At 43.5% G+C, this 27,452-nt stretch overlaps 1 long non-coding RNA gene across 1 annotated transcript; it reads left to right on the top strand.

Annotated features, from left to right (window-relative positions):
- LOC123361747 lies at nt 1–27,452 on the top strand. The gene is made up of 6 exons (XR_006576215.1): nt 1–155; nt 1,590–1,741; nt 3,596–3,816; nt 4,579–4,649; nt 13,021–13,144; nt 27,272–27,452. It is a non-coding gene; the product is annotated as an uncharacterized LOC123361747 (long non-coding RNA).

Raw genomic sequence — 27,452 nt, 5'->3', positions numbered from 1 at the left:
TGCTTCGTTCAGTAAATTGGATGGACAATGAATGAGTCAGAGAATTTCAAAAAGAGATCTGATGTCTTCTTGTGTTCAAAGCACTGGACTAGGACCCAGCAAAGCTGTCTCTCTTCCTGACTTTGCTACAGACTTCCTACGTGATGTTGGATAAGGTTAGAGTAACGCATATGCACAGGAGCTCAAAATTAACAGTTCATGAACAAACTTAATTCTAGAATTTTGAGTGCTAGACTTTGAAAGCTTAATGTCCTTTTCACATAGTTTCTCCCCCTCACCATCCCCATACAATGGGATATATAAACAATTTCCAATTCATCTTCAAACCTGCCATTCTCATCATCTAGTTTCTGGTAGGTGTAGCAACAGAAGTAAGTTGTCATGAGGCATTTGAGAGAGAGGGTTATGCCTTGCAGATGAGCTGCCTAGGAAGAGTATAACAACAGCCTAGCTCCTTTCTCCCTAGCCATTCCTCCATTATCCCCTCGTGCATGTACAGGGAGAGACAAGAGCCCTGTCTCTGGCCTAGAATGGAGGCAATATGGCAATGAATCAGGTTAACTACACCTAGAGCTCGGTGAAATTTTTCAACCCCAGATTCTTTTGCCAAGCAATGCTGATTTAGGTCCACCAAAATATTTTGTAAATTAATGTTGGATTCACCAAATTTGTTTTGGTTGAACACCCCCCCATCACCACCACCACTACCAAAAAAACCCACCCCAAATTGAAATGTTTTGTTTCAGCATTTTTAGATGAAACATTTTAATTTTTCTATTCAAAATTACTTTGTTTCAAAATTTACATCTTTTTAAGTTTCCAAAGTCTTTAAAAAACAAAAACAAAACATTTTGTTTGTTGTGAAACATACCTTTTGGTTTGCCATTTTTTTTTAAATGCTCCAGGTTGATCTTAAATTATTTTGTAATTTTTTTTTTCAGTGTGGCCAGTGAACCAAATGTCAGTTATTCACACAGTTCCAGCTGCAAACAATTAATAGATTACAAAGACAGAAGGGATCACTGTGATCATCTAGTTTGACTTCCTGTATAACACAGGCCATAGAACAGGAATCAGCAACCTTTGGCATGCAGCCTGTCAGGGAAAGACCCTGGTGGGCCAGGATGATTTGTTCACCTGCAGAATCCACAGGTTTGGCCAATCACGGCGCCCAATGGCCGCGGTTTGCAGCTCCAGTCCAATGGGAGCTATGGGAAGCAGCACGGGCCGAGGGATGTGCTGGCCACCAATTCCAGCAGCCCCCATTGGCCTGGAACAGAGAACCACAGCCAGTAGGAGCTGTGATCAGCCAAACCTGCAGGTAAACAAACCGTCCCGGCCTGCCAGCGGATTTCCCTGATGGGCCGCATGCCAAAGGTTGCGAATCCCTGCCATAGAACTTGCCCAAAATAATTCTTGGAGCATACCTTGTAGAAAAAAAATCCAATACTGATTTAAAATCTTTACCCTGCAGCTATTCTGCTCCTTAGAACCCTCCCTCACAGTAGAATTTTAATGATATTGTAAAACATGATACAAATATTTTCCATAATTGACAAACATAGCAAAATGTATTTTTTTCCTAGCAGGACAGACTGTCTGGAGGGATAAAAGAAAAAGTAAAATACAGTTACCATTGTTTATCTGACTTCCTAGCAACTTCAAAAAGGAATCAGAATGTAAAATATCTTATTAAAATAGAAATGTCAAGCCTAGGATGAGCTCTGAAAGACTATAAAAGGTAAAGTTCCCTTTTAAATACCATGGCATTGCTAGTTCATTAACTAGGAACTCAGATTGTTAACTAAGCTGTCAACCAGAATTTAGAATTAATTATATAGAAATAGCACTTTGATTTTCTTAGTCGTTACAAAGATTTAAATGCCACCTCTTAATACCTGATTTTTCAGTAATGAGAATTAGATATTGAACAAAATGCCAGTCTTCTTAACAGTGATGCATGTGCTGAGTGCGCATTTTGGGGGAGTGGGAAAAAGTGATGCCATGTTCACCCCCTTGTATCAGACAAATGATTCCTCTGTTTGGGGCTTTTGAGGAAATATAATGGGAAAGGGTAAGGATCCCATCAGCCCCCTGAAAGGAAGGAGCAGTGGTAAAGGGGCTAGTCTGGGATTCAGGAGACTACGGTTCAGTGGCTTCTTGTGAAACCTTGGTCAAGTCATGTAGTCTTTCTATGGCTCAATTCCAAATGGGGACAATAGCCCTTCTCTACCTCCCAGGGGTGTTGTGAGAATAAATACATCCCCGATTGGGAGGCACTCAGATACTATGGTAACACGATCCTATAAGTAGTGCTGGGTTAATTTTTTTGGCAAAAAAATGCAGGTTCAGTGACACCCAAGTCTTTGAGAAATGCATGTAGGTTCTGTGGCCTGCTCCAGGGGCAGTGCAGTGCATGCTACCCCTTCCTCAGGATAGATTATGTAGTAGTTAGTATTGACCATCAGCCTGATTGTGGGATATGATAGGCAATGAAGCTGATTCTCTTCTCACTTTCACGGATATTACCACCATGAACTTAAAAGGAATTTGTCTTGATTTTTCACCAGTGCAACAAAGAAGGGAAGCAAGGCAATGCTTAGGGGACAGCTGAAGGCAAACCCAGCCCAAGTTTTTCTTTCTATAAGACACAGTGCCAAGCCACTATGCTGATTCAACAGACTTATACGTGTAATGATCTCCATTTCCCACTTCCTCTCAGTTGGAGATATTCCAATCCAAAGATATTTTTTGTCAGATAGGAATTCTCTTTGTATTAAACATCTTCAATTCCCTCTTTCCTTCTACAGGAGTTGCAAAATTATTTCCTCACCCACTCCTTTTTTAAATGCTCCAGGTTGATCTTAAATTATTTTGTAATTTTTTTTTTCAGTTTTTCAATATACTTCACGAAGTATATTAATAAATATACTTAGTGAATAAACAGAAAATTATTTCCCTTTCCTCACCCCCCTCCTAGCTACCATGTCATACTCCCTGACCTGATTTCTGTTATTACTAATAAGTGTTAAGTACCCATGTGTAAGTACTACATAATCATTATTATGTTATTATTCAGGATGAATAACACATTAGTCTAACAACACTGACTATTCTGCTCACTTGTTATTTGGGAGTTGTTAAAAGTGAATAGTTGTGAAGAAGCGTAATTCCACTTGCCAAATTAGTCATCTACAGTTTATTGCACTTATTTTCAGAGGTAATTAATTGTTTCTGTTGCTTTCCTTTGCTATTTTTCAGCCCCTTCCTCCCCCCGCAAAAAAACCCCATAAAACAAAATAAAAAGAACCCAAAACCTTGAAGCTCAAGAAATAGCTCCTCTTAACAAATAGTAGAATCTTTTTTTTAAAAAAAAACAGACTTTTGTTTACCCACTAACCTCCACCCTTACTGTCCTCATTATTGTTGATGGTTTTAGTTGCTTAATGCTATAATTGAGCACAGCACTTTATAGGTAATTTAAAGACTGGGGCAAGATCCTCAGCTAGTGTAAATTGATGTAGCATCATTAAAATCAAGGAAGTTGCAGCAATTTACACAGGCTGAGGATCTGGTTTTCTGGCTCTGTCCTAAGGAGTTTATGTTACGTCCTTGGAAGACCCCTGTTGCTCACCTGAAAGACCAGAGATGACCTTCAGTGAAGAAATGGGCAATCCACTCATTTTCACGTTGCCTGGATTTTTGTTGGATGGGCTCCTAAACGTCACTTGAGAATTAAACTATCAACCACTAAGAGAGGCACTTCTTCCCTAGAGAATCAAGCATAAACAACCTACCATCATAAAGAGATTAAAGGTCAGTGAGGGGGAAAATGAGGCACAGCCATACTCTGATGCTGGCAAAATAAGCAGTGTTGCCAGCTCATGATTTTTATCATGACTCTTCCAATATTTGGTATTTTTCGTAAAGTCCCAGATCCTGAAGTCATGTTATTTACATGAAAATTTCCACTTTTTAAAAAAGTGAGTTTCTAGCCCTCATAGTTGCAGAGAAAAGCTTGAAAATGTGAATCCTAAAGTCTCAAAATGCAAATGAAAAGACCCCCAAATTCATTGCATTTCAAAATCTCATGATTTTTTGGAGCCTGATAGTTTCTGAATGATTGGGGTTGGCAAATAGTGGAGAGCCCACAATATTAATAGAAATGCTCAAAATAGGAATTGTCCCAATAGTCCAGATTAATGATCCCATCTACTCCAGTGTCTTGCATTAGGAGTATTGGCCATTATTAACAGCTTCTAATCCCATAATTTAGATGGAGAAACCTATACTCACTGCAGTCACCTTGGATATGTAGAGAGCTGTTTACATCATATAAAAATGTGGTATATGTCTTATAGAACATATAGAAAGACAAGATCCTTGCCCAATAAAAGTTACAATTGGGAACTATTAGGTAGGTCTCAGTATCAGAACTTAACAAAACATAGAATGCATAAGGGAAATCATGTAGGATTTTATTTAAAGAAACATAGGAAATAATTTTGGCAGCTATAGACACATAGAATTTGGCTTCTGCTATGTTCTTAAAATATATTTCTTCCTCACTGTTCCTAGAATATAAAGCCTCAAAGGAGATTGTAACTAGGAGAAAAAGATGCTTTTATTGGCACTTCTCTGTCAGTAATGTAAGTAGATCTGGAGAAGATTTTAATAAGAATAAGAATATTTCCTTCTTAAATAAAAAAAATCTCATTAAAATAACTGAATAATAAGCATCTGCTTAAATTTTTGAACTTATCTACACAAGGCAGCAAAGTGCAACAGAGGGTGTCATTTGTAAAGCACGCTAATGTTCTGAGCCCTAACTGCTCCACGTAGAATTAGTCCTGCTCTAAAGGTTACCTATGTTGTGTTAACATAATCTGGAATTATACCAGTGAAAACTAGGTACCGTTCAGAGAATACCAGAAGGGGCTATGACAGGCAGTTTGAGTGCAACACATTAGAGCATTCTCCAAATTGCACCCCTGTAACATTGCTGGTGTTGTGTAGGCAAGCCCTTAGTTAATTTAAATTGAGGCTTTGTGACTTTAACAGAATTTTGTGTTCAGGAAGACTCCGGGTCTATCTACACAGCAGTGTATTGCTCAGCGAGACAGAGTGTGAATGTACAGTGTACTAGCTTGCTGCACTCTAAGGGTATGTCTTCACTAGCAATGTAAAAGCTGCCACCAGTGCTGCAAGAGAGCTCTCCTGGCACTATAAAATCCCCACCTCCACGAGGGGAATAGCTACCAGCCCTGGGAGCACAACACACTGTCTACACTGCCACTTTATAGCACTGAAATTTGCAGTGCTTAGGGGGGTGTTTTTTTCACCACCATCCCAAGCGAGAAAGTTGCAGTGCTGTAAAGTGAAAGTGTAGACAAGGCCTTAGTCACTGTGTGGGCCATGCTACCGCACACCAAATGTCCTGTACAGTATGTCAAACCGAAATGCAAAACTTATAGTGCACAGTAGCTGGCTCTACGTGGTGACTTAATGAATGGAAGGCTAATGCACTGTAGATTCAAACCCTGGCTTGCTGTGCACTAACGTACCATGTAGATAAGCCTGTAGGAATTAGAGCTGGTTAGAAAATAGAATTTTTGTTCCTCGGGAAATTCTGACATTTTGGAATTTGTTTTCATTCCAAATCCAAACAAAAAGTCAAAATGGCAACATTTACCAGAACATGAAATTTCATAAATAATTCATTTAAGGAAATATCAAAATGACTTTGTTGAAATATTGTTAGGTTATGTTATATTATAATATGTAATTTTTGACCAGCTCTTCTACATATAAAAGAGCAGTCACAATTTAGTTGAAGGTATGCATAACTTGTGCAGGTTAGTCCTTTTGTAAAAAATAGAGCACTACCTATAGAGCTTAGTCCTGTTATGAAGATGGAATATAAATACTTTTACTATGTACTCATCGGCTCTGATCCTGCTAGTCATTCCTCCTAGGTGTAACCTGGTGCCTGAACAGAGCCCTCCACTGTAGTCAGATGATCTCCATGTAGGTGCAGGTGTAGCCTATAGCAGTGGTTCTCAAACTTTTTTTTCGCGGACCACTTGAAAATTGCTGAGGGTCTTGGCAGACAACTTAATGATCTTCCCAAATGTTTTTTGTACCATTAGCTAACTATTATAAAGCACTTTGGATAAAAGCACTATATAAAAACAAACTTAATAATAATTAAAGTTTTTTTTTGTTCTACAAATAAAAGCACACAACTCATATTTTAATATCAGTAGTCTTACCTTTCTAATGCGATGGATGTGCCCTTTCTCCCACACTGTGGCAGCCCCCGAGCTCGGGCTGGGAAGGAGGGAGGTCTCTCCCCTGCCACAGCAGCCCCTGAGCTGCAGCTGGGAAGGAGGGACATCTCTCCCTGGCAGCCACAGGCCTGGAGCTGGGGAAAGTTGACTCTTTCTCTGGCTGCCGCAGCCCTGCAAGTCTCAAATTCCCCTCACTCCCTCTTCTCACCCCACTGCCCTTCCCATCAACCCCCTATTGCCCCCTAAGGCCACGACCTCACCTTACATGTGCCTCTTCTCCAGGGTCCAGGCACCTAATTAGTGGAGCCACGCCAGCACGGTGGCCCTTCATTCTCTTGTGTGTGACTGCTCAGGTGCGCACCTTAGGTGGAACTTTCCATGGACCACCTGAATGGAGCTTGCAGACCACTGGTGGTCTGTGGACCACAGTTTGAGAACCTCTGGCCTATACGATGGTTTGGGTAATGAAATAAGTAGAAGTTAGGTTTGGGGCCTAAGTTAGCTTAAGTGTACAGGAGTATGTGAAATTGAAGTTGGTAGTATGAGGAAGTTGGAGGCAGAGTGTTATGGGAAAGTAAGATTAGCAAGGACGTTATCATTATGTTTTGGTTATAGTGGCTTGAGTAAGGTTTTCAATCAACGTTTTTTAAGAATTGAGTGTTTTTATTAAAATGTCATCTATATTGGTAGTATGAGAAGGACATCAGTGCAGATGTGTAATGTAAAGAGCCATAAGAAGGTGGCAGAAATATAATTATGGTTAGGGGCATTTTAATGTTAATTGGTATTATAATACATTAGAAAGGGAGTAGTTTTGCTAAATTGCAGGAGAGGTCCAATTAACATCAAACGGGTACTGTTAGGTTCCAGGATTATAAAACTGTATTTCACTCTTTTGTCAGTGGACTGAAGATCCATTGATACACCATTCCATCTGTTACAGGGCTCCAGCCATAGGGAGTGATTTTCGGGGTCAGATCCTAGATATATGCATTAGGAGCATGATCCTGCGCCACTGAATTCAGTGGTGTAGAACTGGCCCCTAAATAAATAGATTTACTCCTAACTTGTGTGGTGCTGAGTCCTCCTTTCATCCCTTTCCCGTCTCTCCAAATCCTTTGATACCATTATGTAGTGGGTCTTGCCTTGCATGCATTTTATGTGTAATAGCTTTCTTCAACTCAGTATGACCCTGCTTTTATAAATTAATTGCTTCAAGTATACACTATGCCTGGATACCCTGAAATCCTAGAACCTAAAAGACACTTTTTCACAAATAAATATTGCTCTTACTTCAAGATGTGCTTTTAATAAAACACTAGCTTGCCTTTCCACTCTGACAGTTCAACTCTCCTCATTGCATTTCAGACTCCAAAAATTGTTAACAAGGATGTGGGAGGGAAAACAATATACCTAGATGAAGTGAGCTGTGCAAGAAATCAATATTTATTGGCATAAACACTTTTCTTTGGATGTTTGTAGCGTACAAAGGGATTTTTTGTATGTCTAAATGCTTTAAATAATAGCCCTTCTCCAGGAGTACATTGTATATCACCAAATAACAAAACCACCCATCTTATCTTAATTTACAATGCCTCCTGACTTTCAGAACTCAGTCCAGGAAATGTCCAGCTATACATTCTATTCTCTCTACCACATCTACAGAAGAAGTACATAGTTGCAGTATGTAGGTCAAACATAGTACTCCTGTACTGAAGAAAACAATCTGTTAAAACCTGCACAGGAATGTGAATTTTATCACTGTAGATCAAAAGACCATTCTTTGAAGGATGAAGAATGCAGCCTAAATCCTCCCATACACCCTTTTGGCTGTGTTATTGGGAGATATGGATTGTTACTGCCCACATGAAGAGCATCCCTGATTAATCCTGCCAGCACAGAGTAAGAGGGTTCGAGGAGGTGGGCAGAGGCATGCTCAGGAACACACCTTACTGCTACTCCAGAAAGCAGCAGTCAGTACTCCGGTAGCTCATACTATTGACTATAGCAAACAGGCCTGGCAGTCACCAACCTCTTCTCCCCCTTTCCCCCACCCAAAGAAAACAACCCACAACAGAAGACCATGCCCTCATGGAACTCTTGTCTGATGGGTGTTTTAGCTAGAGCTTTCCTCCTAATGCTAGGTAAATATCTTGCCTGCTGCTGTATGGGTGAATTAAAGGGAAAAGAGTCTTCCTGTGCCCTACCACTCCTAAACACACCCATCCAACATAAAAGAGAACTGTCCCCTTTATATGATGTTGCATGATTTCAAAATATTGGTTCATGAAATTTAAATAGTCTTGTCCAGCAGTCAAAATAGCATAGTTACAATGCTGAGCACATGACTATAACAGTACCCTAGTTGAAATAGAATTCATTAGTTGGGCAAATGTACTGAATTAATTTCTCATATTTTTATATATGATTGGAACATATCCTTGAGACACAACACTGCCTTAGTGTTGAATAGCTAACAATGTTTCTTTATACCACACAGCTCTCATCATCCACTAATAAATGTGTATGTAGCATTGTAATGTATTTAAGAGAATATAAACATAAATGCCCCTATGCTGCTGGTGGACCCTTGTACCCATGTGAAGACCCACTGACTCAGTGGTGCTGCATGAAGATGAAGGGGTCCATTTGTACAAATGCAGTTGCTGGTCATTGCCTTGATCTTTTCTACCTGTGTTCTAACTATTGCTTAGACTCACAAATAAGACACAAAGTGCTACATTCTGAATAAATCCGCACAAGCTCTCAAAATGCAAATATAAAACTCTGTTTCCACTGACAAGAATGGTCCGATCAAGCAGTAAAATGCTAGTAGGACAAGGATAGGGTGCACTCATGATTGTATTTTTTTCCCCTGAGTTCTTTGCAGGGCTAGCAAAATAAGCAACCATAACATTTGACTGTCAATCATTTGAAAAATAAATTACTTTGCCTTGCATCTTAAGCCTATTTTTAAAAGACCCTTGAATGTTTATGCCCAGTTGCTTTTCTTTGTTATGTATGTTTGTTCAAAATATGCTGAACTATTTGAAATAGCTTTGAGAAGGAGCACAAAGGGCATAATAGAAACATGGCTGAATTCTTATTTTGGAATAGTACTCAATAAAATGAGTGATTGATGTCTAGTTTTGAAAAGTGCAAAGAAACTTATTATTTTTTAAAAAAATATGTTCCCTAGTCTCTATTACACTACATTTATTTATGGAATTTATAGTTACATATATCTTCAAGAGCAGCTGATTATGAGGATTTGGTGGAGTAAACCTCCACTAATAATATGTTACAATTGTGGCTGAAGTCCTTAAATGACAATAACCCTTGCTGCCACTAAGGACTCCTGGTGGGGCTGCAGTACACATCTGGCTTCCCCCACTGGGAATTCTGGCTCTGGAATACACAGAAAAGGCAGCAGAGGAAAAAAACTCAAGAGCAGGGACCTGACTTTTTGGGGTTATTTCACATCACATGCTCCCTGTGGCCTCTGTTCCTTTTCCAGACCGATGAAAGGACCTGGATAAAGGAATGTCTGAGCTTGGTTGTGGGTGCTGGGCAAGGTCCTTAACTGTTGTTTCTGACCCAGACTGCCATTTTTAAAAATGGATCATACTGTATATGCTAGCAAGTAGAAATAATCGTTGAAAGAATACTTAAAAATGAAACAAAAGAACATGTTGGAGTGGCTGATTATCCCTTTAACTGCCTTTGTTCCTCTGAAGAAAACTGCAGCCTCCTAACCCACCATTTCAGCTGTGTCCATTTGGTTCGTAGCACCTATCTAGAGCTGTGCACTGCTTGAATTCTAGTGCTATAATGCAAAGTTAATTGAGAAAGCTGAGCTTTTATAACCCTGAGCCAGCTTTCCAATCAGCTTTTTGTTTCACAAAGTAAACTCAATATCTGTATTTACAGTCTAATTATAGTCTAATTCCTTTAATTGCTTTAGATTAGTTTTGTATCAAAGACCCTTTCAAATTTCTTGTAAGTAGAAAACACAAATAAAATCCTTGCTGTTGTTTTTTCTTAAAAAATCCCAACACTCAGGCCAGGCAAGAAGAGACCTTAGTAGAGGAGACAAAAAACGAATGCCTTAAGCACAGGAGTTAAAATTGGTAGAAGTGTTTTTTCTTTGGTGGAGTAGCATTTGTAATTATCCTGCAGCATGAAGAAACATGGCAAAAGAACTTGAGAACTCTGCTTAGAGAAGAAAAAGTAAGTGCATACGCTCACTCTACACTAACCTTCATGCTCTCTACCACTTTCTATAGATCAGGGGTCGGCAACCTCTGGCACGCAGCTCCCCAGAGTAAGCATCCTGGCGAGCCGGGCCAATTTGTTTATCTGATTTGTCCACAGATTCGGCCGATCGCAGCTCCCACTGGTTGTGGTTCACCGTCCCAGGCCAATGGGGGTGGCAGGAAGCCATGGCCAGCACATCCCTCGGCCCGCCACCCCCATTGGCCTGGAGCGGTGAACCACGGCCAGTGGGAGCCGCGATTGGCCAAACCTGCGGACACATCAGGTACACAAACTGGCCCGGCCCGCCAGGGTGCTCACTCTGGTGAGCCATGTGCCAGAGGTTGCCGATCCCTGCTATAGATTCTCTTTTTTTCTCCCCCACAGAGGGATTAAATCCTCCACACATGACCACATCATTTAAGCTAGGTATCCTCCCTCTGGGAATGATGCACTATGGCCAGGGATTCCTATCATATCCCCCTTCTCCTCCCACCGACTAGGGAGAAAGTGGTGTATCATGGGAGCTATAGTCCAGTCAGGGACCCCAGGCCATAGAAAAGAATGGGAGTATAAGGCATACGAACTACAATTTCCATGAGGAACTGTGGCAACATTTGGAATAACTATTTTGGGAGTTTGGCTAAAATATTTTTGTTTTCAATATTTCACTGACATTTCATTTTGATCAAAGTTTTCCCAGGGTGATGATGCTGTTTTCTAACCAGCTCTTATTGGAATGTATCTATTATTCAGTGGAGAAGAGCCACCTATCATGGAAAATTTAGGAATAAATTCACTCAACATCATATGACAATCTTATAATTACATAGGTTATAAGAATATAAATAAAATGAATAAACATGCAATTGGTTTGGGAAAGACATTTTTTCCCACTCATGGATTTTTTTTTAAAGGAGTAGTAACTTTAATATCGAAGAATCTGTGATTCATTACAAGAAAGGAATTAGGTGTGATGTAGAAGGAAGTTTTATATTGATAAGGATCATGATATCTGGAGACGACTATGCATTTAGGTCAGTCTATGATTTTATTTCTAGGCAGGAATTATTTGCTGATCAATTTTTGGCTAACATTGTAAATTTTGTAAGAAGAAGAATTATAAGTGGAGGAGACATTAACACCTCACTAAATCTCCTAATGGATAAATCAGCTACTAATAAATATAAAAAAGCCATAGGCTAGGACCTACAGTCAAGGGAAAATGTAATCAAATGTGGCTTCAGGATGACACCTGGAGGAATCAGCCAGATTATACCTTTTTTATCACTGTCTGCAAGTTTATACACCAGGATTGATTACATTCAGGCCACATCACAATTGTTAGCTGAGGTTATAGATTCAGCTACCATACCCCAAATATGGACAGATCATGTATATCATGTTTGTAATTGTGATGGGGGTGTATAAACCCCACATCAGGCAAGAAGGGGTGGAAGAGCAGATTTCCACTCAGGCAGTCCCAGCCCGCTGGGCCTATGAGGAGGAGCCTAAAAGAGAGAAGCACAGTACAGAATAGCCCAGCCTGTGAAGAGGAGGACAGACCTCTCTGAGAGGAGCACAGCAGAGACTCACGCTATCTTAGCAGTAGGGTGGATGTCTGAATGATCCTAGTAGGGCAGTAGAGCTTAATTTTTGTTAATTTAGTTTTCTTTCCTTTGTTACATGCCAGTGGTGAGCTGGAGCAGGTTCCCACAGGTTCTCAAGAACCGGTTGCTAAAATTAGACCTCCATGGAGAACCGGTTGTTAAAGGGCCAGGAGGTGGGCAAAGAACTCTGGTCTGTGGGCCAGACCATCCTGTTGCTCCCAGGATTCCCAGCTGGGGAGGCTGAGGCTCCCCCGGCCCTTCCCCCGCTTCCCTGCAGCTGCAGCATGGCCAGCCGCCGGCACCAGCTAGGCAGCTCAGCTGAGCTTTTTGAATGGCCCAGCAAGGTGAGGGGCGGGGACTGCTGCAAGCTCCAGGGCTGGCCAGAGGGGATGGGAGGGGGCAAGTGGGGCAATTGGCCCAGGCCCTGCAGGGGCCTCCAGCCCTACGACGAACTTTCCCTGGCTCCTCCCCCACTCCCCCCCCTTAAATCAGAACTTTTTATAGGGAACCGGTTGTTAAGATTTTGGCAGCTCATCACTGCATGATGAGACTATGGGCCGGACCCCAGGGAAGACTGCTGCTGAGAATGTGATCCTTCTGAGAGGAAGGTGGGATGATGTAGGAAGTAGCCCATGGAAGAAGCAAGAGGTGTACTCACACAGCCCTTCACTGCTTGCTACAAGGGCCCGTGGGCTGGAACCAGGGGTAGTGGGAAGGACTGCGTTCCCATAGAGCCTTAATGGTGAGACCAGTGTGAGGACCGCAGACCCAAGGGGCCAGAAAGACTATTGGGCCTGGACCAGGGGCATTGACCTGACATGAAGTTCTGAGACTGTTGAGTTAAAACCCTGGCTTATCCCGAAAAGGTTGAACTCCAAGTAACTAGTCTGGAGGGCCAAGTCACAAGGCAATGAGGACCACTAGCAGACCCGGATGGCCAGTCAGCAGGACTACTGAGAGAGACACTGCAATGCCATACCTGGCCACAAGGTGAGTAACCCTATTTGAAATCAGTAATGGTGGTCTGACAGAAAATACATGGATGCTGAATAATTCTCCCAGTTGAAAGATTCATTTATTTTGGATTCTATAAAGATAGAAATTAAGTTCTGTTTTGATAATGGTAAGGTCAAACATCTAAAAACATTGTCTGAGAGGTATATAAAGGAGTAATAAGAGGTAAATAAATTAGCTAGCATCCTGAGGAAGAAAGAAAGGGAAGCAGAAAAAAGAGATGATATGATCAGGGGATAAGAGGAGAAATCAGGCTAATAAAAACCTCATAATAGATTAAGAAAAGAGAAGGACAAGAAGCAATGGGCTTAAATTGCAGCAAGGGAGATTTAGGTTGGCCACTAGATAAAACTCCCTAACTGTCAGGTTAGTTAAGCACTGGAATAAATTTCCTAGGGAGGTTGTGGAATCTCCATCATTGAAGATTTTTAAGAGCAAGGTAGACAATCACCTGTCAGGGATGGTTTAGATAATACTTAGTCCTGCCCTGTGTGCAGGGGACTGGACTAGAAGACTGTTTGAGGTCCCTGGTATGATTCTAAGAGTCAAAGACAGGCAACAAAAATGCAAAATAAATACATTTTTATACTAGAGGGATTACTGAATAATTCAGAAGGTTTTATACTACTGTTTATGCCTCTCACTATAAAGAGAGTATGAGGAAAACTATAAAATATATTGAGTATACTGGTCAAAAACATTGTGACCAAACATTTTTTTCTCAAAATTTGCTGACTTGGCAGAATTGAGACATTCTGCAGAGACATAGGCGGCAGGTTTGTATAATTTTTGGTGGGGCCCAAAATGGTGGCGCCCCCCCGCTCCCGCCCTGTAAGCCGATATAAAATGAAGCTACAACGCGTCAGCGCCACAAGATTACAAGGGTCAATTAAAAGTGGAAAGTCAGAAGCAGCACTTGCCTACTTCAATATACAGTATTCTATTTTGTTGCACCTGTTGTGATGAAGTGGGAATGTTCTTAATATTTTCTCTGAATACTGTGTGGGTGCCTCAGTTTCCCCTGCAAGATGCCAACTGAAGGTGTTGGGGACAAAGAGATCAGGTGGCCTCCTTGTCCGGAAGAGACACAGAGGCCAGAGGAGGGAGTGTCAGTTTGGAGCTGGCTGGGGAAATGGGGAGAGACCCAGAACTTGGTTCTGGGCTCCCCACCCCGCAAGATGGACCTGACAGAGGGGTTCTGTTTTCTGTACCAACAAGCTCTGTTTAAACTGTGTTCCCGTCATCTAATAAACCTTCTGTTTTAAAGTTTGGCTGAGAGTCACATCTGCCTGCGGAGTTGGGGTGCAGGGACCTCTGGCTGCCCCAGGACCCCGCCTGGGCGGACTCACTGCGGAAAGTGCATGGTGTGGAAGGGCATGCTGAATGCTCTGAGGTCAGACCCAGGAAGGTGTAAGCTTCTTGCCCTGGAGACAGTCTGCTCAGAGAGGAGGCTCCCCCAGAGTCCTGACTGGCTTTGAAGGAGTGGTTCCAGAGCATCCCAGCATCCCCTTCCACCCCATGCACTTCCCAGAAGTCCGCACAGGCACTAACACTCCCTCCTCTGGCCTTTGTCAAGAAGGCTAACAGCATTTTGGGCTGTATAAGTAGGGGCATTGCCAGCAGATCGAGGGACATGATCATTCTCCTCTATTCAACATTGGTGAGGCCTCATCTAGAGTACTACGTTCAGTTTTGGGCCCCACATTGCAAGAAGGATGTGGAAAAATTGGAAAATCCAGTGGAGGGCAACAAAAATGATTAGGGGGCTGGAGCACATGACTTCTGAGGAGAGGCTGAGGGAACTGGGATGGTTTAGTCTGCAGAAGAGAAGAATGAGGGAGGATTTGATAGCTGCTTTCAACTACCTGATAGGGGGTTACAAAGAGGATGGATCTAGACTGTTCTCAGTGGTAGCAGAGGACAGAACAAGGAGTAATGGTCTCAAGTTGCAGTGGGGGAGGCTTAGGTTGGATATTAAGAAAAACTTTTTCACTAGGAGGGTGGTGAAACACTGGAATGGGTTACCTAGGGAGGTGGTGGAATCTCCTTCCTTAGAGGTTTTTAAGGCCCGGCTTGACAAAGCCCTGGCTGGGATGATTTAGTTGGGAATTGGTCCTGCTTTGAGCATGAGGTTAGACTATATGACCTCCTGAGGCCCCTTCCAACCCTGATATTCTATGATACTCTAAACTGACCATCAAATTTAAGTTGTGTGTTTTTCCCGTCAGGTGAGGACTCTGGGACAGGGCTGGGGATAAGGAACTTGGGGTGCAGATAGGCTGCCCCAGGGCTAGGGCCAAAGAGGACTCCCCTCCACCCTCCCTGGCAGCAGCAAGCTCCAGGGGAGGGACCCCTCCTCTCCCCCGCAGTTCACTGCACATGCTCCTAGGTCCCTCTCAGGTCCAGAAAGCCCACTCGCCTCCCCTATGGTGGGTACCGAGGGGGGAGGTTGCCATCACGTATGGCCTCCCCTGCTGCCACCCCTCACCATAGCCTCACTGGGGATGGGGCTGCCCCTTGCCCAGCATGGTGCAGGAGTGGGGACTGCACGGTGGTAGCTGGGGAGGGGCACAGTATCACAAAATTCACCTAAGCCCCAGCTGCACAGGTCTAGGAAGCTCCCCTCCCCAGTGGTGTAGCCAGGTTCTAACATCAGGGGGAGCGAACACGTAAAAAAAGATGCCAGCCAACATATCCAATTACTAATCAGGTAGTTCTATAACAGGCTATAACAGGCTGCCCTGGACCCCATCACCCCCTGGAGCACAAGGTAGGGGTAGGCACCACCATGTTGTGCAACAAACACTTGACAAAATTACTGGACTTAGTGATGGACAATGCAGGCAGGTGGGTATTATGTCATTCAATCATTCAACCCATAAAATTGCACACATTTTGCCTCAGTGAAATTAAATATCCAGAGAATTACTGGGCCTGTGATGATGACCAGGGCTTGCTCACCTGTGGCTCCCCCTCCCTGTGCTGTGGAGGCACAGCCAGGCTGGTCTGCATCTGCAGGCAGGCACCCTGCCTCAGGTGCAGCTCCCATGGGCCCTGATAGCCACTAGACTGGGAGCCTCCCGGCCAATGGAATGGGCTGGGCTGGGGGGCGGAAGTCAAAGGGGGAGATTGTAGGGAGCTTTGGAGGAGGGGAGGCAGTGGGGGAGGGGAGTGGGCTGGCACAAAGGGGAGGGCTCTCTGGAGAGGAGTGACAGGGGTCATTGGGAGTCTCTCGAGGGGGCAGAGGGTTGTGTGGGTCTCTGTGTGTGTCTGTGCCACAACCCCCCTGGCTGTGTCCTTATGTCTGTCTGTCTCACAACCCCCTGCTGTGTCTGTCTGGCTGCCCCCACCACCCCCGGCTGTGTCTGTCTGTCCCCCCCCCCCCGCTGTGTGTGTCTGTCCCACAACCCCCCGGCTGTGTCTGGCTGGCTGCCCCCACCACCCCCGGCTGTGTCTGTTTGTCCCCACCAATCCCCCCTCCCCGGCTGTGTCTGTGTGTCTATCTGTCCTCACAACTCCCCTGGCTGTGTCCTGGTGTGTGTCTGTCCCACAACCCCCTGGCTGTGTCCTTGTGTCTGTCTGTCCCACAACCCCCAGCTGTGTCTGGCTGGCTGCCCCCACCACCCCCGGCTGTGTCTGTCTGTCCCACAACCCCCCAGCTGTGTCTGTTTGTCCCCACCAACGCCCCCCCCGGCTGTGTCTTTGTGTCTGTCTGTCCCCACCACCCCCGGCTGTGTCTGTCTGGCTGCCCCCACCATCCCCGGCTGTGTCTGTCTGTCCCACAACCCCCTGGCTGTGTCCTTGTGTCTGTCTGTCCCACAACCCCCCGGCTGTGTGTGTCTGGCTGCCCCCACTACCCCCGGCTGTGTCTGTCTGTCCCACAACCCCCCAGCTGTGTCTGTTTGTCCCCACCAACGCCCCCCCCGGCTGTGTCTTTGTGTCTGTCTGTCCCCACCACCCCCGGCTGTGTGTGTCTGTGCCACAACCCCCCTGGCTGTGTCCTTATGTCTGTCTGCCTCACCCCCCCCGGCTGTGTCTGTCTGGCTGCCCCCACCACCCCTGGCTGTGTCTGTCTGACCCCCCCCCCCCGCTGTGTGTGTCTGTCCCACAACCCCCCGGTTGTGTCTGGCTGGCTGCCCCCACCACCCCCGGCTGTGTCTGTTTGTCCCCACCAATCCCCCCTCCCCGGCTGTGTCTGTGTGTCTGGCTGCCCCCACAGCTCACTGGCTGAGTCTGTCTGACAGGCACAGACGCTGCTGCTGCTCTGCCCAGGGCTCAGATGCTGCCGGTGGCTGGCTCGCTCCCCCTCCCTGCTGTGGAGGCGTGGCCAGGCAGCTCCGGCACCGCCCCCGGCAGCTCCCATTGGCTGGGGTTCCCGGCCAATGGGCTGTGAGCCCAGTTGCTGCTGGGGCCTCTCCAGGGAGCTGCCGCTGCGGTGAGAGCACCCGGCATTGCAACGCGGGGACCCCCCAAAGCACAGGGCCTGGGGCCCAAACATTGGTGGAGCTGGGCCCACCTTCAGGATTATTGGTGGGGCCTGGGCTCCACGGGCCCATAGAACTCGCCGCCTATGTGCAGAGATGGCTTTTTTTGTGAAATTCCCACACTTGTTTTCCTGCCAGCTCAGACTCACAGCTCCTCGGCAGCCAAGTGGACTACTCTAGGGCTAGGTTACTCAGAAACAGGGCTCCACTCCCTCTTGCAAAGAATTTAGATTTTTTTTTGTGCCTAATCCGAATGAAACCAAATTTTGAAATTATCCATGAACCAGAATTGCCCTTTTCTACCGTGCACTATTAATGAGGCTAACAAGGCAAGGTTCACTCAGGAACAGTTAGATTAGAAAGACCAGTGGAAGATGAGGTGGCCATGATTAAATCAACGCCACCACAAAAATCCCTGGAACCAAATAGGTTTTATAAAATAACATCAGAAATTATTGCAAAGAAACTAATTATTCTGTTTATGTAGAGTAAGGAGATTCCAATACAGGAGGTGGACATAGTACATAAAAGACAAGCTTCTAAATCATATTCATTGAATGTTTTGTTTGCTCATACAGCCCACTTTTAATGTAGGCATGACAATATTTTCAAAGATTCTTGCCTGTGGAATAGAAGCAGCCCTTGCCCAATTAATACACATTGATCAAACAGTTTTTGTGTGATAATTGAGTCATAACATTAGCTGACTCATAGAAATAATTTAAAATCTATAAAATAAAATATAAATCTAGTGCTATCCTTAGATACCAAGACCTTTGATAAAGAAGCGAGTCTTTCCTCAAAACACTGTCTTCAAATTGCCTCCTAAACTCATCTCTGAAGATTTGGATAAATATATTGCATCCTCCTTCCCCTAGGATAAGAGTTAATGAGGTATATTCCAAATAATTTCAGCTACAAAGAAGAATCAGACAAGGTTGTCCTATATCTCTCTGTTGTTTGCCCTCTTTATTGAATGCCTGGCACAAAAAATACATCAGAATAGTAGCATAATAGAGGTTACAATTAATAAATGAACATAAAATTGCACTGTATGTAGATGTTAAGGTACTCATGGTTACCAATCGAGTAAAATCTAAAGCATATTCTGAAGAAACTAATCACTTTGATGACATCAGGCTATCAAATTAGTTATACTAAATATAGGGCTGGAGAAGTATGATGGGGTGTCCACCCCCACACTAGGCCTGAAGGGATTAAGTGGCCCAATTAAACACCTAGGCTGCAACTAGAGGAGAAGCCATGGAGCAAGGAGGACTAATTAGAGATTAAGCTCAGAAGGAGAGGAACAGGAGGGGCCTGTAAAAGCTCAGTTGCTACAAGTAGAAGGAGGCTGCAGAGGGAGAGATGATGTAGTCACTCTTAGGGCGAGAGAAGGCAAGGGAGGAAGTAGCCCAGGGATACAGTAGTAAGGTTGAGAACTGTACAGACTTTGACTGCTTGCATGATTCCTGGGCTGGAAACTAGTGTACAGGGTAGGCCTGAGTTCTCCTACCAACTACTGGGGAAGAGGTACTGTTAAGGGGCAGTGAAAGGGGCCTGGAGCAGTGGGTCCTTTGAGGCATACAACCCCCTCACTCCTCCCTTGAAGGGGAAAACTGCACTGACCTGGCTGGCATACCAAGCCACAAAGCAGGAGTAGTCAAATCCCAAGCAAGTGAGACATGGAGAAAGATGTAGTGAACAACTGCAGGAAGAGGTGTCAGACTGGAAGAACTAATCCCTAGACACAGCCAGAAGGAGACACTCCAGCAGTGAGTAGAGCACCCTATGACAAGGAGCCACTGATCAACAGCTGCAGAATGCATTTGTGTTATTGTGTAGAAATAAATTACTTTGGAGTCAATATTTCTCATAATCTCAAGCATCTATATGAAATTAATTTTTCTCCAATTATTTCAAAACTTAAAAAAGCTCTTTTGGATTGAAAGAAACATTTGGCTTGGCTTGGTCATATAGCAGTGGTAACAATTAATTGGTGGTTAATTTCCCACTTCAGGCCCTACCAATACGGATACCAAAATGAACTCTAGTGGAAATTCAGACAAGAATTATTAAATTTGTTTGGGGCAATTGTGACGGGTTGGGTCACAGAAACCCCCTTGGGGCTGCCAACTGATGTGCCAAGACTACTTCTGCTCCTGCTTTCCCTGCCAGCTTGCGACTCCAGAGCCCTGCCTGGCTGTGCCAGACATGCTTGCTAGCCACAAACACAGACCCAGGTCTGAATCACGTCCCACAGACTGCAGGCTTAACTGAAAGCAGCTTAAGAAGTGTTCCTGTCTTTAACACTCAGCTGCCCAACTCCCAATGGGGTCCAAACCCCAAATAAATCTGTTTTACCTTGTCTAAAGCTTATACAGGGTAAACTCATAAGTTGTTCGCCCTCTATAACACTGATAGGAAGATATGCACAGCTGTTAGGCCCCCTACCCCCAGTATTAATACATACTCTGGGTTAAATAATAAGTAAAATGTGATTTTATTAAATACAGAAAACAGGATTTCAGTGGTTCCAAGTAGTAATAGACAGAACAAAGTAAATGCCCAATAAAATAAAATATGCCAGTCTATGCCTAATACAGTAAGAAAACTGAATACAGATAAAACCTCACCTTCAGAGGTGTTCCAGTAAGCTTCCTTTTGCAGACTAGTCTCCTTCTAGACTGGGTCCAGCTTTGGAGTCACATGGGCAAGTCACATGTCCAGGCATGACTGAGTTCCTTACCAGCCAAGCCACATTCCTGGGAAAGCTCAGATGTGGATTGGCATCTCCAAGTTCATTGTTGACTTAAGGGCTTCTTCACTGAGCACTTACTGAGAACAGACTTTTCTCAGGAAGTTGACCAACTGCTTCACTAAAACCTACTTAAAATCAAACAAATATACAGCCAATATTCATAACTTCAAGAACAAAAATGATACATGCAAACAAATAAGAGGAATGTATTCAGTAGATCATAACATTTACAGAGATATGTTACATGGCATGTGTAGCATAAAACATATTCCACTTATGTCATATATACATTCATAAGCATATTCCCATAAAGCATTATGGGGTGCAGCGTCACAGCAATAATTTCCCCAGAGTGAATAAGAAAACTCTATAGGCCTCTGTGGAAGTGGGGGAAATACTTACCAATAGTTTCAGATTCTATTTAAGATAAGCAAACTATTAAATATACTATACTACAGGTTTAAATGCGGAGTTGAAAATTGTGGAGAGATGTGGACTTTTCTGCATAGATGGTGGGAATGCCCTAAAACCATAACATTTTGGAAGAAAATAACAGAATTTTCAAGATAATTAAAATTACCCATAATGGTTCTATTAGGTTACAGTCCAAAGGAGGTAATTAACTCGAGGCAAGTCCCATTAATAACCCAATTATTTCTAGCAGCCAGATGTGTAATAGTTCAATTTTGTAAAGGACAGATCCTGCAACACTACTGTCCTGGAGAAATAAACTATGCAAAATCCTTTCAGTGGAAAAAATAACAGACAGCTATGTACCAGGAACAAGTACATTTTACAATGTATGGTTACAACTTTTAGAATTTGAACAAAATAAATTCAGAGCTAATGATACAAAGTTGACCAAACACAAATAGTTCTTTTAAAGGTTAGAAATTTCATGTTATAAATAAAGTTGTTAATATTGTGTGGAAAGTTCGTTTGTTCAGTCAAGCTTTTTTTCTTTTTTAACTTATTATTAACATACAAGTCCTGCAGTGCGATCTGTAGCTCATAAAACTTGGACCCCATTCCTACAAATATTTGTCCACTGTGCATGTCACTAGCGCCATTGGTGTAATTATGATCATGCATGTGCATAAATCTTAGTGGGATCAGGACCCAAGGCTCCAAATGACAGTCAGGAAGAGCAAGTTTCAAAAGTGGGAAAGCTTTCAGCAGACAGTGCCGTGCCACCAATCTTAGAAAACAAAGTTTCCAGATTTATGGCAATCTGTCAAGATAAACAAATGTACTCTTATGTTCCATGAGACAGTTTAAATGCAGTATGAGGAGTCTGAGAAAAACCCTCTAGGAAAATGTGGCACATATAATAGGACTACTTTAATCTTGCCAGTTGTACAGGTCTTTATCTTCCTCTAACCATTGTGTTCTTATTCCATGGAGTTAATAGCTAGTTATATGACATTTGTGATGAATTTGGATCAAGGACTTTTTAATAGTCTCTGGTATAACTTCACTGATTGCAATATCTCCTGTCTAAGCCCCAGAGTGATTCACAGCCCCGGGGAAGATAGGCATTCAGCTGCCTAAGTCACATGTGGGACTGTGGGTGGCAGATGCATATTTTCTCTCACTTTGTGGATTGCAAGCGGAGATGGGTGCCTCCCTGTAGCCTGGACTTAGGCACTATCTCCTGACTGGGGAAGGTTTTAGGACACACCTGTATGGTCACCATCTCTCATTGGCTAGCTTAGGCAGCTCCCCACCAGAGGTGCTGGCTTTATGGATTACAGTCTAAGGCAAGGGTTCCCAGACTTGGTTCACAGCTTATTCAGGATAAGCCCCTGGTGGGCCGCAAGATGCTTTGTTTACCTGAGTGTCCGCAGGTACAGCTGCTCGCAGCTCCCAATGGCTGTGGTTCGCCGTTCCCAGCCAATGGGAGCTGTGGGAAGCGGTGGCCCAGCCCGGCATGTCTAAGGTGCCTATCTTTCCCCTTTCATTGAATGGGAGTCTAGGCACTTAATCAGACTTTGTGTATCACAGTGTTGTTCCCATGATTTTCTGGGTTCCTATAAATTGGGCACCATGATGCCTAAGTCTCTTTGTGGATATGTGCCAAAGTTCTTAATGGATCCTTCTGTCCCAGCCTGACCATCCTCAGTGTGATGTGAGGCCAGCAAATACAGGCCTATGGTTTACCACACCCCTTCTTTCTGTTTAACACTTGGCCTATAGACTAAATAATGTTTAGTCTATAGCAGAGGTTCTCAAACTTCATTGCACTGTGACCCCTACTAACAACAAAAATTACTTCATGACCCCAGGAGTGGGGACTGAAGCCTGAGCTTTCCCAAGCCCCACTACCCTGGGTAGGGGAGTGTCATAGGTTTATTCCCCACTTTGAACTTTAGCGTCCACAAGATGGGGACCTGCATGGACTTGTCTAAACTTAAATCCTAGTTCAGATCTGGTACGCTGCCACCAGCTAGAAATTCCAGTGTTTAGCACACTCCCTGTTCCCCCAAAACTTTCCCTGGGGAACACAGATCCAAGCTCGTTGGGTCTTAACACAAAGGGAAATAGCCCATTCCCCCACCTCCCCCTCCCTTATCCGTCGGGAAAGATCACCTTGATTCAAACTCCTTGAATCAAACAAAGAGGGATTCTCGTTCCCCCCTCCTCCTCCACTTCCCCTGAGATTCCAAACAAGGGAAGAAATCAATCAGGTTCCAAAAAGAAAGGATTTTATTAAAAGAAAGAAAGAAAGTACACTATCTCTGTAACACCAGGATGAAAAGATTACAGGGTCTAACTTATAAAACTGGAGAGACTTCCCTCCCCCCTTTTCTCAGGATAATCAAAAGTAACAGCAAACAGAAATAAAGAGATTTCTCCAGCCAACACACATTTGCAAATACAGAAATTAATTATAAGACTAATCCGCCTTTCTAATACTCACTATACTGAATAGAAGAACTACTTCAGGAAACTTGGAGATACATCTGGCCCCTCTTAGATCCAAAGAAAGAACAGCCCCCAAACAAAGAACACAAACAAAGACTTCCCTCCACAGAGATTTGAAATTATCTTGTCCCTTGATTGGTCCTCTGGTCAGGTGTCCATCAGGTTACTGAGCTTGTTAACCCTTTACAGGTAAAAGAGACCTTAACCCTTAACTATCTGTTTATGACAGGGGGCCCAAGCCCGAGCCACGTTTTGGCTTTGGCCCTGGGGCAGTGGGGTTCGGGCTTCAGCCCCAGGCCCCAAGAAGTCTAAGCTAGCTCTGGTGACTCCATTCAAAGGGGGTCACAACCCACAGTTTGAGAACTGCTGGCCTACAGTAAATTGGATTTAAAGCCCTAACTTGTACTGTTTCACTCCAGTCATAGGACCTGAGCCAATGTCTACTGAAGTCAATGGAGGGACTCACATTGACTTTAATGGGCTTAAGATCTAGCCCAGGGGTCGGCAACCTCTGGCACGCGGCTCACCAGGGTAAGCTCCCTGGCGAGCCGGGCCAGTTTGTTTACCTGCTGTGTCAGCAGGTTCGGCCGATCGCAGTTCCCACTGGCTGCGGTTCGCCATCCCAGGTTAATGGGGGTGGCGGGAAGCCGCGGTTAGCACATCCCTTGCCCGTGCCGCTTCCCACCGCCCCCATTGGCCTGGGACAGCGGACTGCAGCCAGGTAAACAAACTGGCCTGGCCCGCCAGGGTGCTTACCCTGGTGAGCCGCGTGCCAGAGGTTGCCAACCCCTGATCTAGCCCTTAATGAGCTTCAATCTGCATTTAGGATCTTGCTTCTTGAATTCATACTATGCAGAGGAACCCATTCGTAATATTGTACTGGGCCCCAGAAAGATTCAATAACCTTGTGCTCCTATAGCGAAGATGAATTTTAACCATTTTTTCTTGAACCGGGTTACAGCCCTGTATGTGATTTTTCTTGTGCATGTTGGAGACTATGATTTTTAAAGAGCAGGACTGGGCCCATTGAAGTTGATCTGGCACTATGTGATGTGCTTGAATTTAAATATGTGGAAAGGACATTTAAATAGCTTCCAGCCTTCTTCCATACTGTGTGGATGTTGACAAAACATCATTAATTTATTAATAAAGGAATATATTTACTTCCCACAATATAAATGCCCAGAACATTCTGAAATACAAAGAAAGAATCATTGTGTTGTTTACAAGGACTCTTTGAAAGTGTAAAACCAACAATGACTACCAAACACACTAAATAAATGTCTTAAACAGTTACATACATAATCAAGAGTGCTCCTCAAAGAACACGTTTCTTCTCAGAAATGTGAAAGTATAAATTAGAGCAGCAATTCACTCCTTTGGAAAGGAAGCAAAAGCAAACAACATCTTGCCTTTTATTTGTTTTAATGTTGGAAAAATATAAAAGATGTCAGTCACACATCTATCTTAAAAGCAAATAGCTGTACTGGGGCTGTAAAGTTTACCGTGCAGGGAAAACAAAGTAGTCTAGATGCATCCAAAATAGCTAAATACTGTACAATGAAAGGTACCGATTGTACCTCACTGTTAACCAAATTAAATTAAATAGTGGATAGATTTATTGCATATAATAAAAGGGAACTTACATCCCAGCAAATCACATTGCACAAACTTGCTATTTTAAGATCCAGGGACAAAAAGAAAACATATCTAACAATAAATGAATCCTCATCATGCATAATTGGATCATTGCATTGTCACCTTCACTAGACAAAAAGAACAATGGGCCAGCTCAGGGATTAGTGATAGATGCCAATATGAGAAACAAGCAGGGGTGAAAGTAAGACAGTACAGGCCAGTATGACATAGTGGAAAAAAGTGGTCACTGGTACCAGCCCATACCAGCCCTTTAAATTGCTGCTGGAGCCCAGGGCAGCGAGGGCCAGGCAATGCAGATGGGCTGGCTGGGGGATGCTGACCCCTAACCCTGCCCCTTCCACCCAAGGCCACGCCCCTTCTTGGGAGGCTGGAGCTGGCCCCGTACCAGTAAGAGTTCAATTTTACTTTAACCCCTGGAAACAAGACATGTAACTTAGTACCTTCTTTAAGGAACATCTGCACTAAAGTTAGAGATATGATTGCAGCTTTGGTGGAATACCCATGCCAGCTTTAATCTAGCTAATGTGGCTAAAAATAGCAGTGAAAATGCAGTGGCATGGAGCATGGCATGAGCTAGGAATGTGAATATGTCCCCAAAGTTCTGAGCAAGCTTGTACAGCTACTGCATCTTCACTGCCATTTTTTACCATGGTGGTAAAGCTAGTATGAGTATGCCTACATGATCTGCAGTTACACCTCCAACGGCAGTGTAGACATAACAATAGCAGGGAAGCTACAGCTGCACAGGTTAACCATACCTACATCCAAGATCCTGGGTACATACAAGCGTAGCTGCTGAAGCTTCACAGCTATTGTTATTTGAGCTAGCTTCGATCTGAAATCAGACCTCCCAATTACAGTCAAGATATACCCTCAGACATACTTATCTCCGTTTGGTTCTGATCCTGTACAGAGCTGAGTGACCTTGACTGATTTTTACAGAAAGCTCATGGTACTCAGCACCTCATAGCATTGCATCTTCAGGGGGAACTCAGAGGCCTTTTCCCAACCCATTCTTACAGATTTTTTTTTCTCTCTGGGCTGCTTATGTGGAGGCTACATGCATTATCATCATGTGATATTATCTGATTAAAATATGACCATGTAAATCATTGTTGCTACCACTGTTATATAATTGCTATGGATCTTATACAAAGTGTGTCAAGTAAGGTGTCAATAGAAAGGGTTGGATTTGCTGCTTATGGTTATGGTATTTGTATGCATGTATCATTTTTGTATTTGAGGCTATGAAAATTGGCTCTATACCTGTATTCAAATATGTTTGCTACTGCGGTAATGCCCACAAGGTATTTAGCCAGCACACCTTGAAGGGACAATTCAAGTTAAGTGGTCCATCAAAAGAACACTTAATTCATAATGGAAGATGCCCATCTACACTGAATGGACTTTCCTGTGAATGTTCCATCTGAAGTATAGGTAATGGCCGCTGCTGTGACTAAGCAAAATTATGCATGGGCGTGTGACTTGTCCAAGTGACTCCAAATACTATCTTGTCACCTGTGATTTTCCACCAGCTGTGCTGAGGGCTTTGTTTGAAACAATGGGTTTCCCTCTACATGGCAGACGCTATAAAAGGCGCAGGAAACATCTCCATTTTGCCTCTTTCCTGCTCAAACCTCTGGACTATGGATTTATACTAATGGGAGCATTCTAACCAAGGGATTGAGGACCTTTCAATGATTTGGAAGCAATCAGAGACTTGACTTAAGCCAGCAGTTTATTCCATCACTGCTACAAGCCTGAACTAATAACTTTGCATTTATTGTATGCATTTGATTCCTTTAACCAATTTTAATTCTCACCTTTCTTTTTAAAAATAAAACTTTAGATTTTAGATCCTAAAGATTGGCAACAGTGTGATTGTTGGGCAAGAGCTGAGTTGTATTCTGACCGGGGTATGTGGCTGGTCCTTTGGGATCAGAAGAACCTTTTATTTGATGAAATTGGTTTTAAAGGACTGGAATATCTAACAAAACTGCGTTTTCTGACTTCTTGTTAGTCAGTGTGGTGAAACAGAAGTTTACTTTTTTTGCTGGTTTGGTATATTTTATGGGAGAATAGCTGCCAGTTTTGGGGTGTATCTGCCCTAATTCTCAGCAGTTTGTTCTGAATTTGGTATTCTCAGTTGTGACCCACGAAGGCACAGTTACACATCTCAGCGCCAGAAGGGTTTTATTCATGTTTACAGTATAAGTATAAAAAGTATTTAATGTTCCTTTTAGAAATTACTTTCTTAAACTGTTTTCCTTTCAGAGAAGAAATAATTCTGCCCCTCAGAGGACATCGTAGCTCTGAAAATAGGAGCATCACTCCATTAATTTCTGAACCAACTTGAACTCACCAGTTTCTGTAGTAATAAACATGAGATACAGTCTCTGACTTAGAAGAAAGCCGGATACCAGAGGAGAAAAATAATGATCCACGAGTTACTTAA

The sequence above is a fragment of the Mauremys mutica genome, chromosome 1 (genome assembly GCF_020497125.1).
Source record: "Mauremys mutica isolate MM-2020 ecotype Southern chromosome 1, ASM2049712v1, whole genome shotgun sequence".
NCBI classification, from domain to species: Eukaryota; Metazoa; Chordata; order Testudines; family Geoemydidae; genus Mauremys; species Mauremys mutica.
The sequence above is the reverse complement of the archived record's forward strand: the minus strand, read 5'-3'. Positions and strand labels throughout refer to the sequence as shown.